At 30.4% G+C, this 3465-nt stretch overlaps 1 long non-coding RNA gene across 1 annotated transcript; it reads left to right on the top strand.

Moving 5' to 3' along the window:
- Nucleotides 1-690: 690 nt before the first annotated feature.
- LOC118479742 lies at nucleotides 691-1267 on the top strand. Its single transcript, XR_004861823.1, has 3 exons — nucleotides 691-739; nucleotides 809-903; nucleotides 1001-1267. It is a non-coding gene; the product is annotated as an uncharacterized LOC118479742 (long non-coding RNA).
- The last annotated feature ends 2198 nt before the right edge of the window (nucleotides 1268-3465 follow it).

The following is a 3465-nucleotide window of genomic DNA, read 5'->3' as shown; positions in this document are numbered from 1 at the left end:
ATGTACAACAAAATCTTAATTACAAGGAAAAGCTCCAAACCTGGCTATGCAAAATTATTCCTCCCCTTTCGTGTTCACTATAAAGATGAAAGCAAGAATCTTGAGTATCTTTAAATTTGGATTCTTAAAACAAGCATCTAAGAATTTGCACGCATGTGTTATATTTGCTAGAATAAAGTTTCACTAACTCTACCTAGCACGCATGTTATATAACCGCCAACAAATCACATAGAGGAAATGTGACATAGAAATACACGACTCTACGTAATGTGAAATTGAAACACATGCATAATCGGGTGATGATAGTGGCTATCCCACCCATGACCCATGTAATTCGTTATGTACGTGATGAATGCTTACAACTAATTCGGTGAAATGTGACATAGAGAAAATGTGACATAGAAATACACGACTCTATGTACCTAATGTGAAAACTAACGTAAAAAAGTGTAGTTATGATTTGCACAACTATATAATTAAGTGTTACCCACCGAGAAAAATAATAACATTAATTTTGTCTTACACAAATAAACATACAAAATGAAAGGGCCAAAGCTGTAATTATTAAATAAAGAAGATTGTAAAACCCTAATTCACCATTTTATATTCTTATATAATAATCAGACGCATCTAGGGGCGCCGCATTGACCACGGTCTCTAATTCTCTATTCATTCTTTTCAGACGCATCTTCTGCCTCCACTTGCCGATACTAGACGAAAGTAGCGTACGGACTCAATGGTTGGTGCCCTTTAATTCTTCGTTCATATTGTTTTGAGTAGTTAATATACTGACTGATTCCTGATGCAGGGAACTGAAGAATGCGTGTTAAATCTTGATAGCATGGTGATTGTTCATAGGAATCTATCACCATGACAGAGATGCAATGCGTGAAGGTGATGCAGGTAGCTAATCTAAAAAATGACATTTCTGATTAACCTTATTTAAATATATACAGATGTTTATGTCTATATGGTAATGATTTTTTTCATTTTCTTTCAGTAATGTTCGGTAAGTTGGAACCTGAAGGAATGCTTTGTAACCGAAAACCGATCGGTTTCATCTCCGTCGTAAGGCCTGAACTGCATTTCAACAAGGCTAAACGGGTTGCAACCAATGGTGATTGTGGACCCGACAATGCGGTTTGTTGACGTGATTTCAGAGAGAAAAGCTAAATTTGATGATTGATTAAGATTTGAAGATTAGTTTATTGACAAATAGAGAGTTAGTTGTGATGATTGATTAAGATTTGAAGTTTTCCAGAAAGATACACCCTTTTATAAATTTTATGTCTATCCTTGTAATCGATTCCTTTAGTAGATTTAGGGTCTGTTTGGTATGGGGTAATGGAATGGATGAGAGAATGGAATGGACCAGGTAATGGAATGGACAACGGAATGAAATGGATCATTCCATTCCATTGTGATGTTTGGTTACTCATATGTGAATAGAATAAATCATTACTTTGTACAATTTAATAAGCAAAAAAGATGAAGTAACGAAACACAATTGTATTAAAACCGACAAAAATGTTTTTTTTTCTCGAATAGTAAAAATATAATTTCCTCAATAATAATAATAATAATAATAATAATAATAATAATAATATATTAATGGTAAAAAATTAATAATAATTTTTTTGATATATATTAATATTAGTATGAATAATAATAATAATAATAGTAATAATAATAATAATAATAATAATAATAATAATAATAATAATAATAATAATAATAATAATAATAATAATAATAATAATAATAATATATTTCTTTTCATTCCTTGAAGGAATGGAAAAAAACACCCTCATACCAAGGAATGGAAATTGTTATATTTGGAAGGAGTTACATTCCTTTGGAATGCACCATTCATTACCACATGATAACCAAACATGTTTCTTTTCATTCCATCGGAATGATCCATTCCATTCCACCTTCTATTTCTTATCGTACCAAACGCTACCTTAATGTTTAAATTGTTATTTAAGGGATTAATATTTGCGCCTTTTGAATGCTTGTAATTACATGACAAGTGATGATGAAAAAAGAAGTTTAGAGTGATAAAATATTCCGCTACATATATACTAAGAACAATTTGATAAACATGTAGGTGAGTCTAGCCCTAACTAGCTCAAGCTTGACCCAAACTCTAAACCATATTGATTTTTTGACTAAGTGCTTGACTTGGTATGAAGTTGATTGTAGAGTTCATAGTTATGATTCTTGAAAAACGGCTAAATTTATTTAGATTGAAGATTAATTGATCGTTAATATAAAAAAAGAACTTCAAATAATTAATAACGAACACTTGCAATTTATTTAACAAAATCAATAAATAAGCTAAGACGTACCTACCAAAAATTAAGATTTCTAAAAATTTAATAAAAGTAAAAAAAAAAAAAACTCACCGAGTTCTAATTATTCTCTTTGTGACAACAATTGAAAAAGAAAATTAATTTTCTTTTATCTTTTGGATTTCATGGCAATCATACTATACCGTGGTAAACTTTTAAAAAAATATCGAGAAAAAGATATGTGTAGCTTTTATTTTATTTTCGTAGGATCACTTAGTAATATTTTCCATACAATTTTAATATATACTAGTAATAATGCCATGCGTGTTGCGGCGCGGATACATCGCAAACATCAAATAGATTAGCGCAAATGTTATGTAATGTTTTTAACCATATAAAAACGTGTGTTTTGACGTATCCGATATAAATTAATGTAACTTATATAAGCATTTATATCAAATAACAAAATCCAAACCGGGTTGCTTTATTTAGTGGGGTTCCACCTAATTATTACACAACCCTTACATTTTCATTACGACTTAGTGGCATCAATACGCATAGTGACTCGTATGTCAAATCATAAACCAACTAAAAACGTACATAAAAATAAGCACGAAGATGTATTATATTTGACCATGTTCATTAACATGAATTTATATTGACATGTACATATAAAAATGAGCATGTGAGAAAATAAAATGTTTATATCAAAATGTATAACAACCTAAAACATACATAAAAATAGGCATGAAAATGTATTATATTAGACCCAACTCGTTTTTAGGAAAACTTTAGGTCGAAACGTTAATGTGTACTGTTTACGTCCAATGCCGATACATGAATATGTACCGAAATGTTCATAAAAATAAGCACGTGAGGAAATAATTTTTTTTAAGTTAAAGAATGAAAATAAGGTGCTCGCGCATTGTGGCGTGACATTTAAGGGCACATTATCGTTCATTAAGCGCGTTGGCACGATGACATTAACGTGTTTAAGCACACGAAAGAAACGTATAAAGATATGGTATGATTAAACGAAATGTATTAAGTTCTAACGAACAAACTACTCGTTTCGAATATATAGCAACATGTAAACGTGATATAAACTAAAAACACAAAGGGAAAAAAAGATTAAAAAAATTAATTGTCACGAACCAACTACCCGTTTCGA

The sequence above is a fragment of the Helianthus annuus genome, chromosome 1, assembly GCF_002127325.2.
Source record: "Helianthus annuus cultivar XRQ/B chromosome 1, HanXRQr2.0-SUNRISE, whole genome shotgun sequence".
In the NCBI taxonomy this organism is placed as follows: Eukaryota; Viridiplantae; Streptophyta; class Magnoliopsida; order Asterales; family Asteraceae; genus Helianthus; species Helianthus annuus.
Note: the sequence above shows the minus strand (reverse complement) of the source record. Positions and strands in the feature narration are given on the sequence as shown.